This window comes from Lichenostomus cassidix, chromosome 4 (genome assembly GCF_008360975.1).
Source record: "Lichenostomus cassidix isolate B80296 chromosome 4, HeHo_3.0, whole genome shotgun sequence".
In the NCBI taxonomy this organism is placed as follows: domain Eukaryota; kingdom Metazoa; phylum Chordata; class Aves; order Passeriformes; family Meliphagidae; genus Lichenostomus; species Lichenostomus cassidix.
The window spans coordinates 23,513,453-23,535,763 of record NC_139484.1 but is presented as its reverse complement, the minus strand read 5'-3'; the positions used below and the strand labels follow the sequence as shown (position 1 = coordinate 23,535,763).

General features: G+C 41.2%; 1 long non-coding RNA gene across 2 annotated transcripts in view; it reads left to right on the top strand.

Moving 5' to 3' along the window:
• Positions 1 to 12,201, top strand: part of LOC146438060 (uncharacterized) — a 70,596-nt gene extending 58,395 nt beyond the window's left edge. The window contains exons 1-4 of one of the 2 annotated variants that reach the window (XR_014852016.1): positions 4,687 to 4,834; positions 8,502 to 8,687; positions 8,876 to 8,947; positions 10,766 to 12,201. This is a non-coding gene — a long non-coding RNA (uncharacterized LOC146438060). Of the gene's footprint in view, positions 1 to 4,686; positions 4,835 to 8,501; positions 8,688 to 8,875; positions 8,948 to 10,765 lie in introns of those variants that run through there. The other variant, XR_014852017.1, reaches the window with a different exon arrangement.
• Positions 12,202 to 22,311: the final 10,110 nt, after the last annotated feature.

The following is a 22,311-nucleotide window of genomic DNA, read 5'->3' as shown; positions in this document are numbered from 1 at the left end:
TTTACCTGTAGGGACATTTGTCTGATTACAACTTTTAAAAACAGGCTTAAATTTATGTTGTAAAGTGTCTGCACCTTACCAAAGGATACGAAATTTCATCTAAGTGCATTTCTTTAATCCAAGTAGCCCAACTACTCCTGAAGGCATCACATCTTTTATGCCCTATGCAGTGGCTGGCAGAGCCTTGTACAACAGAACCCTTTGTGCTCACCAGGGAACCGTGATTTGAAGGATCACTAAACTTAGCCATTTTGTATACCAATCCACAAGGCAGAACTTTAATCATGTATTTTCAAGGTTAGAGTGTTCATTTTGGCCTCATACTTGCTAAGTGGCATAGAGATGTTATGCACAGTACATGGTAATGCTATAATTTATTGCTTTCTAAAAGCCACCCAAAGTACTGCACTGTAATCAAATAGCACTTCTTGATGACATTGCGTGCTCCAGATATAGCCTGAAACAGACTGACACAAATAAGTCATTTAAAGGTGCACAGCCAATCAGAAATTCTTGCCAAATGGAGATTTGTGAATAAGCTGTTTTCTATTTTTAAATTATGGCTTTTTCTTAATGAGACATTTGCTAACAATGAAGCTATGTACATGCATTTGGTCTGTCCCTGCTTCTCTAAACAGGGTAACTGATATGGCCATATTCTGATCTGCAATGTGGGACCAACCTGAGCTTAGTTTGTCTCTATGAGGAAAAAAATAGTCCTGTTATTCCTACTCCTTACTTGACTTTGGTTACTGACCAAAAAAGTGCACAGTTTTTATAGTGGGGGAAAAAAATCAGAAGACTTACACAGAAGATGAAAGTTGCACTCCAAGTGGCTGTTTCTAAGTAGGCTTTTTTTTTTTTTTTAAACTGTAGAACTTGTGACTCTCCCAGAATCTAGCTGCTTTCTGCCTCAGTTGGTTCTTACAAATGTTATCAGGTTACTTTAGATAATATGGAAATCATTCATTTTTGTCAGGTTTGTATCATTTAAAATGTCTTCTCTCTCTTTTGTTACCCCTTGAAAGTCACTGTAGACAGTCTCCCTCCTGCATTCCCCTTTTTTTGTGGGGACCCTCAAGTGACCACTTCCTACTGTGTTCCTCCAGGAACTCTGGCTGAGCAAGCTCAGAGTTTGTAGTGCTTCACCTCTTACCTTTGCTGAGGTGCTTCCAACTCCTTGCATGGCCAGGCTTTTGCCTGTGCTGCCTTCCTGGCTCTACCAGACATCTGTGCTCAATGTCTGTGTGTTTACTGAGGTGTTGTACAGCCCAGCCCAGGCATCCTTTCTGCACACTGTCCTGTCATTCACCCACCAGTTACAGGAGCTGCTCTTTTGTGCCTCAAGCTACCTTGTCCAGCACCTTCAGGTAAGGAAAACAGCCTCAATTTCTTGTGACTGGGGGAGATGGATAAATCCTAGCACTTTTGTTTGCTGTATTTCTGAGAGTACTGAAGAGGTATTTGTAGGGGTAGGTCAGCCACTGCCACTGTGTGAGGCCAGATAACATTTACTAAGTGTCCACTGGATTTTTAGAGCTCTCAGGCATCTTACTTCATTACCAATCATTATTGACAACAAGTAAACAATGTTCATAGTACATTCAATATTACACCTAATTCTTGGTGTGTAATATTGCTTTGTGTCTTTGTAGGAATGTAACCTGTATTCCAGGAAACAATGGACCACATTTGACATCGGGAGTGTGTCCAGCAACATAAATACAATTTTGGCACCCTGATTTGTAGAAATGTAATATTTAGCTATGTCTGGTATATTTTTAAATGCTTTTCAGCACAATCCACTTGAAGATAATTTATTCTGTAAGACAACTTGGTCAATGCTATGGTTCTTGGAGTCCTGTGGTCCGTAGCATAAAGAGAAGCTGCAGTATTTATGCCTTCTGAAGCCAGTGGAAGTCTGTCTGTTGACTTTCATTGGGCTCTGGATTAGATCTTTAATGAACATCTCCTGATATCATTATGGGAGCAAATATTGGAGCAGCATCATGAAAACTTCAGATTTAGCAGATACAAAGGATTTATTAAATTTTTTTAGAATATACAGTAGTTTGAAAATTGCTTCTTGAAAATTGCTTCTTCACCTGCTGCTCTGTTCATGCTTATCCCACAGTGACCTGAGCCACCCAAAAGATTACTTTTTCAGAAAGGAGCTGAGGTCAAGGTTAGGACAAATGAAGAAACCATGCAAAATAAAAGCAACCAGTTGTTTTGAAACAAATAGAAAAGGTGCAAATCCAAAAATCAAATCTGAAGGCACCCAGAGAGATGTGGGGAGAACTTTTTGAACCTGTTAATTTCAGAAGTGTGGCATGTTGGCTTGCGGAGAACCTAATAGTTTTGAAATGTAAACACATGATATGTAAAACATAAACCACAGAATTAATGAATCATGTTAATTTCACACTGCCCCCGCTTTGGACTAATTAGTGCAAATTAAATGCTGCACTTGTCAAGCAGAGCAGTTTGTGCACCATGTATTGCATTAAGAATTATTTTTGGATCCATTTGCACAATGTGAAAATAATGTGAAAATATTTTTATTTCAATTAGTGGTAGTTTTACAGTGATTAAAAGATTTCTTTAATAGGCTTAGACTCCCATGGCCTGCACAGCTGCATGAGGTCTGGTTTGCATTTAAAGGTGGGAAAAGATGTAGTGGGAAGGAGGACATTTAGCTGACTGGATTTACTTAATTACCCCCCACCCCATTCTAAAATGCCAGACCAGGCTGGTCAATTATCTGTCCCTTCGTCAGAGGCCAATTGCTTAATTGCAAATTATCCATAATAATTACACAGCCAAATAACTACTGGATTTATTTTTAATGAATGTGGAAGCCCTTAACAAGGATTTAAATGTACCCACCAGGATTAGTCAAAATTGACAGCTATCAAAGGGCTGGAATCTGCCACTCTCACTTCTGTGGAGGAGAGCGTCGCTCTGCTTATTTTCTGTTCATTTTCAGTGAGACTCAGAGAAGTGAAGATGCTGTGTTCCATGCCCTGTAATGCTTTTGGGGTCTAACATTTCCATTGTTTCTGTGAGACAGGCTGAAAAAGAGGGATTACTGAAAATGGGAAAGGCTGTCAGAACATAGGATGCTGCGAAGCCAGGGCAGAATATAGGACAGAGTGGAAATACTGCCTTTGCTGAAATGAGATGGAGCTCTGCCAGGCGGCAAAAAAAGGGATTGTCAAAACAGCAGAGCTCTCCCCTCGGAGGCATTCCTGGTGTGGGAGAGGAGGGTCTGCCCACTGCAGGGAGATGGAGGCCTTCCCTCTCGGTGGGAAGCAGCGCTCAGAACTGGCCGGCAGCAGCAGGGATGTAATTAGCACTGACACAAAACACAAGGCAAGGCTTTTGACGCTTATTTTTCAGTTTTGACAGAGAGGAAAACCATCAGAAAGGTGGCTTTTTTTTTTCTGTTTTTTTGCCTTTTGCGTTTTCCCTTCCCCCCATTTCTCTCCCCCCTTAAATAGCTTTCTTTCTTCAAATTACCTGAAATCACTGGGTACGTGGGCCACGTTCCATAGCGCTGCCCACTCCTCCACACTTGTCAGCCTGGAAAAAAGAGGTGTACTTTATTGAAATACTAAACGAAATGAGAACAGGAATTTAAATATAATGCTCTGTCTGCTCACAGGCAAATGAAGAAGATTCAGTAGTTGAAGACATAACAGAAAATTTGGAGTGTGAAGGAAGAAATAAACTGAATGCAAAGGAGCATGCAGAGGGGAGCTAAACTACATAACGCGGTGAAGGTAAATTAAAGTGGCTGAACTGTTTTTGAAATGGAAATTCGGCATCTGTCTGCTCTGTCTTGCCTATATTGGTATCCAGAGGTCCAGTTCAGAAATCTGTGTCCCACTGTGCTAAGCTCAGTAAAAACACTGTAACTTGGTGTCTCCCACCACTATTGCCCAGCATCTAAGCAAAAGCATTCTCTCAGTTCTGATTTTCTTTTTTACTTCTATGTTGCCCGCTCTTTGTAGGTCATGTGTAAGCAATTTTTTCTGCTGCTTTTTCTAGGAGGTTAAGTAATTAACTTGGAGGAGAATGGGAAGCTGTGATCTCGCCTCACTTTGAAAGGCCATTTCCTGAGATTTTTGCAGCATGCTTCTTCCTCCTCTGAAATTTCTTACACTGAATTCTTGCATGGGGAGTTGATATTCTTGACATCAAAGCTCTGGCTGGGATCTTTTTTGATTGTGAATCATCCTATGGAATATTATACTCCCAGATGGACTTTACAATGATAGAGTGAGGCCTGATGAAATATTGGACTATTTTGTTTTAAGGCTTTTTTTAATGGCTGAGCCCTGTCTATTTGTACCCTGCCATGATGGGTGTCAAAGTTTGCTAATGCAAACGCAGCCTGAAAATTTCAGATTGTTCTTCATGGCTCAGTGGTTACAGGATGCAGTCCTGAAGTTTCTGCAACAAGTCTGGATCTCGTGGATGTCACTACATGAAATAGTGACCCCATAACTGGTAGAAACTTGACTTGTCATCTAAAATCTGGATTTATTTAAGATATAGCTGATCCCTCAAATATAATTTCAGTACCATTCATCATTTTCATCTATGACTTTGAATAGCTTCTCTAGTCTGTCTCTGCTGTTGTCAGTCTGACAGGTTTGTTCCTTACAGGGTTAATTAAGAATACAGTCTGGTTCCTGTACAAGGAATCTTCACGTTAAAATCAATGTGGATTTCTACCTACACTCCTTGTTTGCAGAAAGGAAATGAAGACCCTGCACTATGAAAACAGTTGCTGAATTTATTCTCTGTACCAGATGCCAGTAATGAGGTAGGGAGGAAGAATCATCCATCCATTCTTTTAAATTGAGCAGATTATTTTCTTCCCAGTTTTTCTAATTGATATACCTTACCCTTCAATGTTTTTATTATCACTTTGTCATTCCTTCCTTCTTGGTTTCTTTTCACCTTAAATACACATCTTAGTTTGCACTGCTGTTTGCTCTTAAGTCGTGGTGTAGTTTTGACTCTTAGTCACATTAAGAATATCTGTTTCCAGTATTTCCAGCCCTGAAATAAATGCCTGTAATGGTTAAGGGTGCCAGAAAATTCCAGCACTGTTGTTTTTTCTTATACTTTAATCAGGAACCAAAGCATCTTCCAGCTTCCTAAACTCCCTCATAATTTGTTTAGGGAAAACACTTTTCTGAGAGCAAGACTAGGTACAGTCATCTTACTTTTTTTTTTTTTAAGATTTCTCTTTTCCATCCTATCTCTAATGTGGGGTTTTTTTGCACTAGAAATGATTGTAAAGCAACCTTTTCCTCAGCCCGTGTTTCTCAATGACTCTAATGACTCTTACCTTCCCATGTTCTTTTTCTTGTCACAATAAACAATCAACAGCTCCAAATAATGTTGTAATTAAAATGTCCTCAAGGAATAGTTGTTATGGATACTGTTAAGGATACCGAGAAATGTCGGGGGTTACCGGGAAAGAGGAAACAGAGGAATTAGAAGCGATAGAAGGCAATAACCCGGCCCGCCGCCCCCGGGAGGGCGGATCTTGTGACGCGCCCGGCGGAGCGCTGCGATGAGCTCCTCCCGCAGCATCCCCGGAGCATCCCCGGACAAACGCGGCTGCCTGGGGCTCCCCCGTGTCCGGGACCTGCCCGGGGCTCCCCCATGTCCGGGACCTCCCCGCTCTCACCGGCGGCATCGCTTCGTGCTCTGAGCCTGGCAGCGCCTTCGCTTGCCGGGATGGCAGCCTGTGTGTCGCTGCGGTGTTCTCGCCTTGCTCTGGCTGGCAGCCTCGGAAGGGACTGGCAGATCAGAGAGGAGCTCCCCCTTCCCTTCCCCGCAGCTGGAGCTTCAGCTGCTATTGCCTGTACTAAAGTAAGGCTCTGCAGGCACTCTTAGCCATATACACTTATAAATTTACTTTACAGCATGTTTGTTTTGTAAAAAAAGTCATTACAAATTTGGCCGAAAATAACGTTTGTTTCTACTCAACTATTTAACTTCTTAACTCCTTAATTTTATTTTATTTTTTTTAAAATATAATTTAATCTGGCCCATCCACTTCATTTATTCGGCCTGGTACCCCGTGGTTTTCTCCTCCTAAATGAAAAGCAAAGCATATTGGAGCAGCAGTCTCTGTTGTGAATATACATTCAGGGAATTCAGAGAATCTCTTTGCAAAATAGATATTGGCTCACCCAAGACAGAAACTGTGGCTTTGCCTCAACGCCCTGTTGTAACTACGTCAGTGCTGCTGGCATTGCTCACTAGGAAGGACAGCAATCTGCCCAATAACTCTTTAAAATGCATAAAATCAGATCAGAGGGAAAAGAGGAAATTACCCTGGGTCATCCTGGGAAGCCCTGGAAAGTCCCACAAACAAAAGTAAGGAACATCTAGAATGAGCTAAAAGAAAGAAAACTTGAAAAGCAGTTGTAACAGGGAAAGCATGGAATGGCCTCTCAAGTGATGGGAAGGCTTCTTGTATTTGAATACCCCATTAAGCAGCTGCATGGGAACTGGGCACCTAAATATCTTAAAATATGGTCCCAAACAACTAAGATTTTAAGCTGTCTGAAAAGGGAAGTGATCTTCTGTTTCAGGACATGAAAATGTGGGATGAACAGTTACTTTCTACTCCATGTGTTTAAGATTTGTATGATCAATCACAAACCTAGGAAATAATAGCAAAGATTTATATTCCATATGGCTATGCACTGGTTTATTCTGAGAAATACAGAAAGAGAAGGGATGTTAGAGGTCCTACTTTATGAATGAAATACTTTGTAAGTGCAAGCTGTATCCTGTGAAGTGATTGGTTCTGAGCATGTACTGAGCTCTATGAGACTATCCCTATTCTCGGTTAGGTGGGTATGTGTGCATTCCTTGCGAGATCAAGGTGCATCCTAGTTCGGCCTGGACAAGCTCAGAGGCTGGGGCAAAAGCCTTCAAGGTGTACAGAAATACTCTTTCCTGATGCAGATATTTCAGTCTTTTGTTACTTCAAAAAGACAAGCCCAACCTTTTTCATTCAATCTTAGGCATGACAAATTTGAAGTTTTAGGAGAAAACGTCTTTTGGTTTATGATGCTAAGCTAAATTTTAAAATGGAGGGGAGGAAAAAAAGGCATTCCAAAGGTGAAATATGGACTTATTGCTAAAAAAACATCAGTATCTAGACAAAATTATAAGTAGCTAAGAATAGGAATTCAAAAACTACTCTGCCGTCTCAGTACGGTGCTACCATGACACTACAGTAATTTATTGCTGCAGAACATTCCCTTCTAGAACTCTCTAAATATTTTAAGGCATTTCAATTACATATTGCAGGGGAACATCTTTAAAAGCGTTCAGGTTTGCTAGCTTTAAGGACCTTAGAGGAATCCATATACAGAAAAGCAAACAAACTCCAGTGAGAAATGTACACTGTTTAATTAAAACACTAGGTTTTGGCACATTCTTCTTCTTACTAACCATGGCTTATTAAGGAAAAAATACCTGCATAAAATCCTTTAAGAGTACAGATATTTTTTTCCTGAGCTTTGTATAAATGGCTTGTATTGTCACCAAGAAAAAAAGTTAAAGATTTAGGTATATGTTTTGTTCTTTTCATATATTAATGAGTTATGGACTGTGTTGCACCATTTATACGATCAGCAGTTAAAAGCTCATTGTCCTGAGAAATGTTGAACTCATTATGAGAGAGAGAAGTAATAGATTCCCTATCTTCATCTCAGTAATCAATTGTTATGATAGATGCTCAATTGCTGTGGAGGCAGGCAGACAGGAGAGTTTCTTGTGAAGAGAATTGCCAACCCTCAGTGCCAGTCAGAACTCTCTGGCTCTTTAGTGTCATATGGAAACACACTGGTTATTTTTGCTACACAAGTGTATGCAACTAGGAGGTGTAGTTTCCAGGCTGTTGCAACTATGGAGTTGGTGCAAAACAGCTCTTCTCTTTGTACTCAATGCGAATCTTTAATGATTTCAAAGAATATAATTAAGAAGGGGAGGAAGGCTTGGATGCTTCAGTAACTTGTTAAGGGCTCAGTTATAGCTGTCAGTCCTGTACTGCCTGTTTCTGCAGTGCAACGCATGGTACTTCACAGCAAATTAATGCTAGGTAAAGCATACTTCAAAATTTCGGTTTGGGTGGCAGTAAACAGTTTCTGCTTTCTAACTGACATTTACTTGGGAGCTAGAATTTTCCTGTGACATTCTGTGCTTCACTTTAATGCTGGACTCTGCTTTTGCCTTTTTTGTGAAGCTGCATAATATAAGTAACATGTCTCAATGTTTAGAAATAGGTATTTGCTTCCTTTCAAAGTCTAAACTACTGCAGGTAGATTAAAGTTAAAAGGAGCTGTGAGAGGGTTAAGCCTCAACCGTGATGATAAGTAACAGAGGCCCTTTGGGGAGTAATGCAGAAATCTTGGGGCATCAGGAGAGACGTGCTCATTCCTTGTTGATTTCTCTCATAGCAGGAATCAGCGCTGCAGGGGAGGGAAGATCCTGGGCATGATTCTGAGCCTTGTGGACTAGACTTGGCTACACAGCTTAGTGAAGTACTTCATGTCAGCTTGCACCAGCCTGGCTTCTCCCATGGGGTACAGCAAGGGATATGCACTGCAGGAGCTGATGAGGAGCTGTGACTATCTCTCACACAGGTATGATCAGTATTAAAAATTAGTTCCAAGTTTTGATCTTGGTGACATCCGTGGTCTCCTGAAATAAACAAGCAATGAAAATGTAGCTGAGGGCAGTGTGGCTATTTATTTTTACAATCTCTTGTATTTGCGGTCGCATTGGTGGGACATGACAGTATCAGTGCCTAACTTGTAACATCTCTCAGCAGGCACTCAGCTCACCAGCCTGATCCAGGCTGTATGGAACTAATTAATTCTGAAGAAGGCTAGGTGGATTTCAGGTATAGTATTATTAATACTGAGGTAACAGAGTGAAATACCAGAAGAATTTCAAATTGCTAGCTCAGTTGTGAGCATAGAGGACTCTGGCTTGTTCTTGCTTAAATACCCTCTTTCTATATTCCCTTGGCTGTAACTAAACTGCAGAATATTTACCTGCCTGATTGTTGTTTGTAAATCTAGGCTCTTCCCTCCCCCCAGCCCCTAAATCTTCCTTAGATGTCGAGAGGAAAAAATAGCATACAAGAAAGTGGCTGTAAAGCATTTCTTTTCTGTTCTGCCTCTCTGTGTAGAGCTTTTTGTGGCACTCAGGGGTGCAATAGGGCTTGAACAGTCCAGACAGTGTGCCAAGGCATATTCCTGTAGGACACCACTAGAGATCCCTGCTCGTAAACCCTGCCTGCAGAGCTGTAACTGGAGAAAAAGAGAGAGAGAGAAAGAGAAAGGGAAAGAGGTGAAGCAGGGAGGACACAGAGGTGTGATTAAGGACTTACAGGGAAGACAGAGAGAGAAAACCGAGAGAGAGAACATAGTGAACAGATTGGTAGATGGGAAACAACCTCCCAGGGCCAGGCTGAAGACAAAGGGGCTGAAACAGAGAGTAAAGTAAAAAAGGTAATTGCAATTTTGGGGTATTATATTAAGAAGAAAAGCTGGGCCAGTCCCAACCAGCCTATGTGGAAAGTCCAAGAGCTGGATGGAAATCAGGAAGCAGAGGCTGTGAAAAAAAGGAAGAGGTGGAAGAAAGGAAGGTTGGTCTTGAGAGCAATAAAATGTGCTGTGCTTTGTACAGGATTGAAAATTGTTCAGCTGGGAAGGCTGTGGACAAAATGCTCAGAAATCTACAGGGAGAGATGGAAAAGGCCTTTTGCAAAGAAGCAGTGTGAAGAGCTTTGCATAGAGATAATTTTTAACAAAGTGAAAAGGGTGGTGATTTCATTAAAAAGTGCTTGACCCTTACCACAGTTTAATCTCAGGCCACTTGCCTGAGTATCTAGACACAGATTTAAGGGTACAGCTTTACATGTGTGGAAGAAAAAGTAGTGGAGCAGCAAGCTTGGTTTACCTTGCTGGTGTAAATGTCTGGAAATCAGACTTACCTGGATGTCAGAAGGCACAGATTATTGTAGTAGATTGTTAGCAGCTCAGATTTTCACTCTTAAAACCAGGAGAGTCTGAGTTAATGGAAAGAGAAGTTGGTGGAGCTCTTGCAAGCCTTGTTAATGCAGAATCTTCCTGGATGCTTTTAGTTATGCATCAGCTTCATCTTGGTTTCTAATGAATGATTTGGAAGCTGGTGCCCATTTGTGAGAAGCACTTTTATACCAATAATATTGTCATCTGTGTTGTTAGTCTCATAATTTATTTCAGTGTTTGGCTAGCTTTTCTCAGGCAAATACAGTCTAAAATTGAACATAAGTTCCATACCACCTATGGTGTTAAATACCAATTTTAATGCAGGTTTTTATTGTATTTGGCTGTGACTGAACAGAAAATAAAGAATACAGACAACATTAAGAGGTTCTTTAGAATTTCAGCCAGTCCCTTCATTCTGACGAGGGACGTCATGAGAAATTGGAAGTGGAATAAGTGAATGGGGCTGTTAGGGGAGTTTGAGGGCTTCTTTTCTTCCCTTCTTCAGTTTCTTGAAACTTACGTTAAATTATGGATAAACTCTCAATAAGAACAAAAGAGTAAAAGAATGACAGCTGAATTTTTAGACTCTGATGACCTAAAAAATTGCTTTGCAGACATAAAGAAACATAAAGGATTGAACTGTATGACTGTAAACATCCAGACGTTATACTGTCTTTTTTCAGATTTAGCTTCTGATATTCACGTTCATGAATAGCCCATTTCAGTGACATTACTGGGACAAAATCCCTCTGGGTGTAATTCCTGTTAGTTCACTAACATCGGTGGAAGTCAACATCTCTACACAGACTTGAACTTGCTTGATGAATTCTGTGAAGCTTGTGTTATACATGCAACAAGATGTGTCTGCTGTCACCACATGGGTGTATGTGGGAATCTGGTGGCAAGTCCTGTCAGCTTTGTGGTGAGCAGGCTGCAAAGAGCAAACAGAGTAGAACTTGACCAAGCAGCAAAGGACTGTGTGAGGTGTCCTCTGTGGGGAGGACTGGGAAGGAAGTTTGTAAGTACAGTGTTGCAGAACAGCAGCTAAGAACTGCCAGGGAACAGGTACTCAGAAAAGCACTGAATGCCTAAAAGCAGTACAGCAAACACCCTTCTATGAATTTGAAAGGGACTGTGAACAACAGACAAGTAGATTTATTAAAATGGCTTGTTCTGCAAGCTAACATTAAGCTAAGTGAGGGAGTAAGAAACTGTTAACAGACCACTGCAAAAATGTGAGGTTTATTGCAGTTGGAAAGCATGAAACTCTGCAAGTACATTATTAGTATGAGAGGCCTGAACAAAGGGGCGACACTTGAAACACATAGATTTAAAATTTAGGAGTTGCACAGGTAATTTGGAAACCTTCCTTCAGAAACAGATTGTAATAGGCATCAGAGACCCAAGATGTTTGAATATCCTGAGTTAACCTTAGAAAAACAGTAGGGATGGAGGAGGCCACAGCACAGAGGCAGACCAGACTGCAGATGCTGAAAGGAAAACCAAGGCAATGATCCCCTGAATTGGGCCACAACCCATCACAAGCCCATGAGAGCACAGGAGGCAGAGCAAAACCGATGACTCCAAGGGGAAATGTGCCAACATGCACAGAGCTCTCTTTAAACGCTGCCCCAGCACACTGTGCTATCTGCATGTGATGGCTTTCAGCAGGCTGTGTGAAATGATTTGGTAGCCTTAGCTGAGTCCCACCTAGGAAATGCCAAGCTTCTTAAGCTGCTTAACAGGCTTGGCGAAGAGGATAATGATTAACCGTTTATTAAAGTCAGCCCCTCCAGGTCAGAATGAGGGATATTGGTAGTGAGAAAGCTCATGCCGCTCTTGCCTTCCCAGTGCCTTTTATGCAGATAGAGGACTTTAGCCTTTGGGGATACAGTCAGTGGTATTAAATTTACTTAAAAGTATGAAGTGCCTTCATTTCTGTACTGAATACCACTGTGGGCCATTGTAAACTTCTCCCATGCACTTTGAATCTCCTTAAAGGCAGACATGCACTGGTTTCTCAGAAAAGCTCTACTGAGAGCATGCACTGTACATGTAAACTTAATTAAATGAATTTGTTTAAAATATGATCGATGGTGTGTGAAATTATATAATTATTCCATAAATACAGTTTGTTAATTAATTAATATTTTAATTAAAGGGTAATTGGAAACTCTTTGAGTTACTACCTTTTTTGAAGGACATGAATGTGTCTTTACCTCATCCTCACTGATTAGACCAAATAACCCTTTTTTTAAGAGAGGGTATTAAACTGGGAGCCCAGGAGATTTTAAAAAAAAAAAAAAAAAAAAAGGAAAAAATGACACAAGATGACAGCTATGTCCCAGTTTGCCATAGGAAGGAATTTGGCTGCCCTTTAAAATCTTTGCTTTCAATCAGCCCTCAGTTTTTCTAATATCCTTCGTGTCTCTTATTCTGGGAGAGTGATTGTCTCTCTGGGAGTTTTGCCTTGAAATGTCTCTCTGGAAAAAGAACTTGGAACAAAGTGTTGTGGACTAGTTGGTTGAGAGAGGCTGGTTTTAGCAGCTTGTCAGAGCCAGACAGAAATCCCTCTTTTCCCCTCATAATCATTTTCCTCCAGTATCATTCCGTTTACCTGTTTATTTTGAAGAGTATCCATATTAACAAACCCAGACTCCCTATTACTCACTGCCAGAACAGCACACCAATCCCCAGACCACTTTTTGTAACTGCTGGTGTGGAATAAATGAAAAGAAACGACTAGAAACCAAGAGAGAAATGACTGTGGCCCTTATCTTGCCCCTGGAAATTCATATATAATTCACACTGAAGCCAATAGGCTAGGAAGGGCAAATTTGAGGCCTGTCTGTGAAAAATCATCAAGGGCTCACAAATTAAGGCCCAAATTTTTGCAAACTTGCACAATTAACTGTGAATGCCTTCTCAGAAGGCAGTGGAAAGGAAACCTGCTGCTTGCAGGTCTGAACTGAGCTCATGCTTTTGTTTGAGTCTTTGGGATGTAGACAAAGATGAAGGAGGGAGTTCTAGACAGTAGATAGTTATTCTGCATATTTTAATCGTCTGCTTACCTGGCAAAATTAAACTGATACCTTTCTGCAGCTGTTAACCACTCTGCAGCTGCCTGCTGCTCCTGGGTGCATCAAGAGCTAGTAAGTGGTGTTTGACTGTGACTGGTCTAAAATGTTGATGGTTTTTGATTTCTAACCTGTCCTGCAGTACCATGCCCACTGTAGACCTAGAAGGTCCTAAGAGAAATCGTAAATTCCTCACAGTGACAGCTCTCTAGTGTGTAACATAAGAGGATTATATGAGGCTAGCACAGAAAGAACAAGGAGCACCATAACTAGCATAGGGGTGAGTGAAATCTAAGTCACTCAGGAGTAGATTACAGCGCATCTAGGAATGGCAAAGGACCCAGTGTGCATATATTTGCACAGAAAAAGTTACACAGCTTTTCAGTTATTATTAGATTTTTAAAACAAAATCTGAGATTTAAAGTATTTTTTGAATTCTTAATTGCAAAACTGGGCTCACTATGTTGTATCCTCATAGAAAAGCTACTCTTATTTGTCTTTAAATCCAACAGTGAGTCACAAGCCATGCCTGACTTATTCATGTGTGACATGTCAGGTGCATGAGAGCTTACATCACATGCTATGCCGATGCATAAAATTTTTAAGCCTGTCCTTGACAACTGAACAATTCAGCAACCTGGACACAAGCTGCAAGGATCAAAAAGTAGGACAAAATTACAACTGTTTATACAGCTTTGCACAATACCATGGCAATGCTTTTTGCAAGAAGAAATATTTACTGAGAGTAAACACGGTTTAGAATGAGATTTAGTGTCTGTGTTCTCTGCAGAGATCCACGCACAGAACGCTGGGTTTAATGCTGCTTGAAGAGCCTGAGCTTTTTCCTTGGTGGATCCTTTGTTTTTCAAAGGTACAGGAACATTTGGGGTAAGAGAAAATGTCCATGACATGAAGAAATACTTGCATAAGCAAAAGGGAAATTTAATGTAAGTTCTTCTTCTGTTTTTCTGCCATACTGCAGATTGTTTGACAAGAATAATACCAATTAGTGCCAAGGATAGCATAGTTTATGATACTGACATCTGTCCAAGAGAAACTGGCCCAAAAACATCAAACTTATTTTGCAGATGTCACTGAATAATCATTAGGTGGTGATAATTTTCAGTTGCCCGGTGGGGAAAGGCTCCAGCATATTAAATGGTTGAAGTTTCTGAATTTCAAAAATATTACGGTGAGAATTTTCACTTGAGACAGCAGGCTGAGGGTTTGCAATCCATCTTTCGCTTCCTTGCAAAGCATAGGAGTAGAGGGAATGGTCTTTTCAGCAAGGCTGAAGAAAGTCTGAAATATTTCTGGAGTTCTATGTTCTGAGTGGATTTACAGTCCAAATTTGTCTTGGGGCTAGTTACACTGGCATCTCTGAAGTTGTGCTTATCTCCATGCTGAATTTGCATCAACAAAAATCTGATCGTTGAGTAATGGACATTTTATTACATTCAGGAGCTACATAATTGTTGGGGTGACTTTAGCTGTTATCTGTTTCATATATTTTTATATCATCTGCAAACATTCAAGCTTGCAAAACTGAAAATACAAACCTCCATCTATAAGAAGTCACCAAAATAAATAGCTTGATTTCCCCCAGGAATGTTGTCAACAGCCAGGGCTCAGTGCAAGCTGTAGCCACACAGCAGCTCTGGTCATTGAGCTTCCCATGTAAGTGAATAGAAATGAAGTTAGATGTCACTGGACGTTCATGTGGCTTGCATTTAGAGATTCAAGGACATCCTAAGTTATACTGTGGGCTGTACATTTTTATATATTCTTTTGGGTTTTTTTTGTTTAACTCCAGAATTAAGTCTCTATGAGAGAGCCTCTCACAATTCCCAGACGAAGCCTTAAATTTGGAAGGGGCAAGTCCATGCAATACTCATATCAGAGTCAAACTAAGAGATGAGTCTGAATAAATCTAAGCTGCTATTTTGTGTACTTCTAGATTCCTCAGCCTCTTCCTGGCAGTGATAAAGGGATTTGGATTCCTTTCTGTGTAAATCCAGGAGGAGGACAGCCAAAGCCTTGAGGGAAAATCTTGTCCTTTCTCACACCCCAGTGTAGAATTTACACCTTCTTACACATCAGCTCTGAAATTAATCCTCTTGGTCTAACTGAATCTGAAATAGTCTAACATGGAATAATTTACATGGATGAGAGTCTGAAAGAGATGTGTAGCAAGAAAGACAGCAATCAGAAGGATATAAGAAGATAGAAACTAAAGTAAGGGGTAGCATATTTATAATTCAGATTCACTTAGATTTGTACATGAATTTGGCCCTTACTCTGTGAGGGAGAAAGCAAGACCTCAATGTTATTTGTTGTGTCTAGATGAGACAGATGTAATGATATCAATATTTTTAATTCATATGTACCTGGCTTTAGAAGGAATTATGAAATGGATATGGTTCTTCTTTTATTTTTGAGTTGCGTGCTGGGAAAACAATGCACTCATGTAGATATGAACAGAAATTATTGCTGCTTGTTAGAACAAATTAGGAAACATGCTTTAAAATCTAAATATAATTCCTAGAGGAAGGAGCCTCTTGACTTGGATGGTAAAGGTCTGAAAATGGTCAGACAGAGTCACAGCGCTAAGTGGGGATCCCAATTACAGATTAGCAGTAATGCAAATGTTGCTGCAGAGGGACCACTCAGCTTGTGCAGCTCAGGAGCTGTGTCTGTGCCTAGAGCGCAGGCATAGAAAACCTCCCTTTCATTATTGTTTTTAATTATCTGCACAATGACAGAGCTGGAATACCTGCTGCACACTGAGGCCCTTTGTGCAAGCCCATCAGCACAGACTACGCAGCCAAAGCCCTTATTTTTTTCCTTCTGCAGCTCTTCCAGCTGAATTTTGTTTTCATGCAGCTGCCTTTCTTTCCTGTTTACTCCTTATCTTCGCTGGCTGTTTCCTCTGCTCCACTGGACATAGGCAATAGATGCAGCTTTATGTGATGACACCAGGTTTTGGCTATCCACCTGTGATCCTGAAGTTCTCATGTGCAACTGTAAGACTCTGGTGTTACTGTGAGGAAGTAAGGGTGCTCTGCACAAGATGGAGCACAGATGCCTTGGCGATGAGCAGCGTGTGTCTAGCCTGCTCCCCTTTCATAAAGGAGCTTGCAGGTTTGGATGAAGAGCAAGAGGCTGAAACACTCTTCATTAAAATCAGGAATTTGGTATTAGTCTGTTCTCTGGTCTTGTCATGTGTTAGACTTATATTCAGCGTCCCCTCATTCTTGTTGCTTATCCCTGTGTTTTTCCCATGTATTTAGCAGGCATGATATACCTTCAGGGGAGGGCAAAGGAACCAGGAAAACTAAGAGGAAGAGTTGGCAAAGGGAAGTTCACTTTCTGGTAGACAATCACTGAAAGTAATCCCCTCTAAGGAAATATTTCCAAAGTTATATTTTGAATTATGTCTCCAACTAGACGCTGCACAGTTTGAGGCCATGTGAAAACAAAATACTGTTGGTGTACCTTTGATTTGGACCTACTTGATCAAGTGTTGGAAATGCTTTGCTTGTAGCACTGGGAGGATAAAAGGGCCTGACTGAGCAATCTGTGTATCCTGGGGCAGAAGAGTCCAGGCGAAAGCATATGGACAGGTGAGCACAGGCAAAGTGAATACCCACTGAGCAATGGTAAGGAATCATAACTGGAACCAGTCAGGAAGAGGGAAGTGCAAGGAAACTTGGCCCAGGTGTTTGGCCTCTTGGCAGCAGCGCTGAGTTGTTCTAACATGATATGAAAGAGGCAGAAACAAGGTAGCTCAGCCCCTCTTCACATGAGCGCCTTTTGCCCATTGCAGAGCCTTTGCCACCAACTGAGTTTCATTGTGAGGCGTCTGAGGAATGATTAATAGCAAAGAATGCAGGCAACTTCTGATGGATGCTCTTGAGGTATCAAGGCTTGTGATAATGCAGATACTCCTTGTTCACCTTACCTGCTTTCCTGATGGCTCTGTGCCAAAGATTCATGTGGCAGCAAATTTCTACCTTTTGTAGACACATGAAGGATGACTTGTATATATGAGGGCATAAGGTACCCTTTTGTCAAAAGAGAAGCAGGCAGATGAAAGCAAGAGTACAGCCTGGAAAAAGCTGTGTAGGTGAGGATAGGGGAAAGTAGCAAAGTTAGCTGAGGCTGGTCTGGGGAATGAGAATTGACTGCACAAATGCATCAGCAGGAGGACAGATGCTTACAAAGAGCGTGTCCATTAGTAAGTGACGAGGAGGAGGAGGAAAGGAGTGATGAGGAAAGCCATAGCAACTTTATACTTCTTTTAAAATGAAGAAAGATTGGAAAGTAATACAGATCTCAGGAAGATAGCTCTTTGAAAGCATCGAGGGGATAGCAGGAATAAATGCAAATCAGCTGGCCTATATCATACGTATGCACATGAAGGCAATAAGGGGACAAACTTAGTGAATTGCTAATCGCTGTTCCTCAGAAATCACTGAGAGCTGCTGCAGCTCCGGAGGGCAAGGGAGGGGGAGAAGCGAAGGTGAAATTCCACCCTGAGCCTGGCAGGGCTGAGCAATTAAAGCCCAGTCAATCCAGGAGCAGTCCTCTGGGAAATAACGCAGCAAGCGAACGGAGCAAAGAAAAATCTTTCAGAAAAAAGGAAATGATGAATGGTGGCAGGTGGCCTGGTGCAGCTCTTCTCAAGGTGATAGGAGCAGTGCAAAGTGAATTCCTGAAAGTTAAGCTTTGAACCCTGTGTTGTGATCTGGGGCTCCATGTTGTTCTCTGGGCAATTCAGAAGGGCAGTGTAGGGGGAAGCTTTACATGGATATATCTGCAAGGCACTTCTTGTTTTTGTTGTGAGAAAGGAGTCTTGAAGGGGGAAGCAAATTCTGTTTGGGAGTTAATAAGCTGTTTAAACATTAATAGTACTGAATATCATAAGGATATATAATGTGTAAACTCATACCAGTAGCACTGTGCCATTTAGGATCTAAATGAATACAGGAAAAAAAAGGGATGCAGAATTCAGGGGACAAAACAAGTGGTAAGAGTTGAAAATGTATTTTAATTTCGTACTGTAGTTATCCCATTATTCAAATGTTTAGCTGATGTTATTTCAAATCAAAACATCTGCTTTACTCAGCAAAGGCTATTTTTCAATTGGAGTCTTCCTCTAAGTAACCCAAAGTTTCTGCCCTGAACCCCAGAAACCTTACCAACTTAAATACTGCCAAAAGCTGGGATGTCTCTGCAGGGCATCTAAACTTTGTCAGGGTCTTGCCAAAATTCTTTTCCTGAAATATGGAATTGTGTTTCACAGACCTGTGCCACATTAATAATTGGATATGGCTGGAAAGGGGTGTCCTTTTTAGTCAGGTTTGGTTTTAAGCTGGGTTGGGTTTTGGAACAGAATTTGGGCTTATTTGTGCCATTTTATGCATGCTGATCTCAATGAGAGGGATCAAGAAGATACCTTGGAGGGGACTGCGTATTATTGTCCTGGTGGCAGCAGCAGGGACCCCCAGTTACCACTGTGTTATGGGCTTTCAGGATTCATCATGTTGATGAGTCAGGCAGGCCAGACAACGATTTCAGTTTGCTTGTCTTTCACTTTTTTTTTTTCCTGGAAAGCGAGGGCAGGTAGGGAAAAAGGAAGGGGAGCTGGGATTTTTTTAGACATTTTTAAATTTTTTTGTTCATCAAGGTGGCTCTGAATGGCTCTGATTCGGATGCAGTGATACAGCAAATGTAAGAAAAAAAGAAATACCAGGAAAGCTGGATAGCTGGAAAATAAGAGTGGGGAAAGTAATAAAAAAGAGGATCAGATTGGAAAAAGAATGCAAAATACTTGATGTGAGGACAGAGTGCTTGGGAAGGGTGGGAAGGCACAGAGAGCTGAGAGATTTCTAGCAGGTGTTGAGCCTGATGTGCACATCCTTTGCACAACAGCGAGTGGCTAGGCAGGGAGAATACAAAGAAGCATGACTGACATAAGCACAGTCACCATGCCAATGAGCACAAGTGGCTGTATATATTAATAGGCCAGAGGGAAGATGTGAATGCAACAGGAGTGCAAGCTGCTGAAGGTGAGCTCTATCATCAGCAATATGTGAAGTGGGGTGAGAATTTGACACCCGATTGCACTGCTCGCTCTCTCTGGGGGGAAAGGGCTGTTCAGGTATTTTGGAAACGTGCCTCCCAGAGACAGCACAGGTATTCTGAGGTTGGAGCAGGGGATGGTGGTGGTGGGACTCGGTAACATGCAGCTAACAGTGCAAAAATACCCACTGGTGCTGAGCCTGTGTTGCAGCTGAGGACAGATGTTATACCATCAGGATAGCCTTTATTGGCTGGGGTCGGAGAGCAGCCTGCAGACAATGACTCCAAAAACTGCAGCTGCTCTCCAGGGCACCATAGCAGGGAGCTACTTCCTGTCCCTGGTGAACAAACCTGGGCAGCTGTGGCCCCTGGAGGAGCTGAGCCTAGACAGTCAGTCTCAGCTCTTATGACATGGCTCTGGCTTCCAGGATTTAAACTCCCTGCTTTGTGCTTTCCCTTATTTCTAAAACATAGGGACAGATAGGAATGCACTCCCTATTTCCTGTTCTTGATCTGAAGGCTTGGGTACCCTTCCCCAACTCTCTGGCAGTGTAACTGTTCTCTTTCTGTGGATTATCCTGGCCCTGTCACCCTCTCCGTGTGTTAATCACTGAGCACAGTAAACATGCAAATGGCCTGGGATGTTTTAACACTGGGGACAGCTATTCTCCTTGCTGATTGACAGCCAGACCTCCACTGGCACACTGGTTTTCATGGTATGAGGGTGAATGGATGTGTAGATAAACAGTGGAGCTTTCATAAACGTTTCAGTAGCTATTGTGTGTCTCTGTGCATGTACCCACACATGCACTTCTTGCTCCACGTGGGAGACCACTTTGCTTTCTGAATGCAGATGGTTTCTGCTTTAACTATGGCTCTTCATTTGTTGCTGTGGCTTCTCATCACTTCCCTCTGATATTAGAGCCACTTTCCACAGAATTTGCCCTTGCTAAGTAAGCAGACCCCCAGTTTTATGCTCCATGCCTGTGCCATTTCTTTGCTTTGCAGAATATTGGAAAAGCCATTTGCCTATTGAGGTTGCATTTGAAGCATCTCACCTAATTTAATCTTTTTTATTTAGTCCTTCTACCTGTCAGTGGTTGCTCCTGGTTGAGAAACTGCCTCCTAGGGTATTTCCCCCCCTCCCCCAGTCAGGTTTCCAGCCCTTTTATTCCCTTGCAAAAGGCTCTCCATTGTGTTTGCACACCTATGATGTAGCACCTGGTAGCTGTAACAAATCTGGCATGTGCAAATGTGAAAACCAAATAGTTTCTAACAGATTTAAGAGCAAACCCAACAATTTTGTCCTCTTTTAATATTTGTGTTTCTTTGAGGGAATTAATTTATTTGGTTACAAACACCTGAAGAAGTCCTTGGCTGAATTCTTAGTTGTTCATTTTTTAGCAGGTTTCTACAGGTCTTTGTGATTCCTATCTTCATTCTCTTTTCCTTGTAGACATGGATAGGAAAAACTTGCAAGAATGTGCTAAAACGCGTGCATGCAAAAAAAAAAAAAAAATTGTGATATATGCTAGCATAATAGCAAGTAGTGAAGAGGGAATTTAGTAGGCTGGAGGAGTTTTCTAAAGCCCTACTCAACATTTAATTTTATGATTCTTAATGACAAATGGTGATTGTGAATATTCATGAATTTTTCCCTGGGTTAATGTCATAACCTTTGCAGTAAAAAGGCTGTTTTCACCGGTAATAACTACCTTTCAATTTATTTATGCTTGTTTTTTTCTTTTTTTACAGAAATAGACCCTAAATTAACATTCAAAATGCAAGAAAGTAATTTCGAATGCTTGTTTGCTGGGGGGAGGGGACAATATATTTTATAAGTCTTATCATGGTGTGTCTTTATTGAGACAATGCAGTTCTTTACTTTCAAACTCTTGAATTATAATCTCAGCATTTTTAGAGTGCTGGAAAAGATGTCTCAATTCAGCTTTACTGAAGAGACAACTCAGCATGTAGTATGAAGAATTTGTTTGTCTCTTTAAGCATGAAGAATTTGCCTGTCTTTTTTTCCCAGTTATTCTAAGCATTCATTTAGTATTTGATCAGTAATTATCTTACATCCTTTCCCCTGGACAGTATTCCCTCTTCTCCTTCCTTTTTCCTGCCTATGATTATATTTGGTGCCTTGCAGTCATTATGTCTTACTCTGCTGCACTGAACTGGATGTGCCCTTTATCTGTCCATAAGCCTAATTTATTCAAATCATTTTAAATTTGCTTGCTCTGTGCACCATTTTACACTTACGTGCTATCAGCAAAAAATTCCACTTTAAAAATTATATCCCCTGCGGGCCATTTATATACAAGTTGAATAAAAACGGGTAGGGTGCTTAAATTTGGGAGAACTGTCTTGTTCCTGTCCCTCTAGTCACCCTGAACTGTGCTGTTTTGCTGACACCTTGTTTCTTGTCCCACAGATAATTTTGAAGGCATTTGGTATTGCGCTTTGTCTGTGCTGTGCTTTACGGATTCTACAGAACAATCTCTCTATGTCAGGTGCAGCACCAAATGAATCTCTTCCATCTGGATAAATTATGCCCGTCACTTCACTTTCAACTCTCTGTCGAGAAATGTATTGAGAGAACTTAAAGCACACTTGACAGACATGACATGAATCCAGCTGCCTCTCCTGCCCTGGGCTGACCGTTTCTACATGTTGCATAACCCCATCCCATACTAATGTTTCCAATATCCGTCCTGTGGCTGCAGCTACGATTACTGGTGAATGGACTCCTAAATCCTCCCTTGATTTAAAAGAGAAAATTTTTTTTTTGTTCTTTGTCTTTAGATAGTATTATCTTTAAAAAGTAAAGTTGGAGCAGTTACTTTCCAGGCATTTCCAGATATACCATCCTCAGGAAGCTATCAAGCAGTATTACTAAAGGTTTGCCAATTTCCCTGGCTATTTCCTTCCAAATTCGGAGATGCAGTTAATCTAAGTCTCAGGTCCTGTCAACTTTTAATAGTTCTAATTAACTAACTACCTGTCCAGATTGGATCATAAAGCCTTTTAACATTTCATTTTTTCCCCTCATGAAAATGAATCCC